Below are 231 nucleotides of genomic sequence, written 5' to 3'. Positions count from 1 at the left end.
GCGGAGGCCTTGCCGCCGCTCCTTGCGGGGGGACGGGCACCTCCCTGGGGAGGTGGGGCCAGGGAGGTCGAAAAGGGGACCGGAGGCCGGTTATGGGAGCTGGGAGAAGAGAGGAAACTGGGGAGCCGAGGGAAGAGAGGACACCGGGGAGTCCGGGGAGCGGGGCGGCACAGCTCTCCTGGAGGGGGCCTCTCTGTGCCCCGAGGGGCCTGGAGAGGGTGCATACGGAGC

Source organism: Apaloderma vittatum, unplaced genomic scaffold (assembly GCF_000703405.1).
Source record: "Apaloderma vittatum isolate BGI_N311 unplaced genomic scaffold, ASM70340v1 scaffold16840, whole genome shotgun sequence".
Lineage (NCBI taxonomy): Eukaryota > Metazoa > Chordata > Aves > Trogoniformes > Trogonidae > Apaloderma > Apaloderma vittatum.
This window is presented reverse-complemented; position numbering follows the sequence as displayed.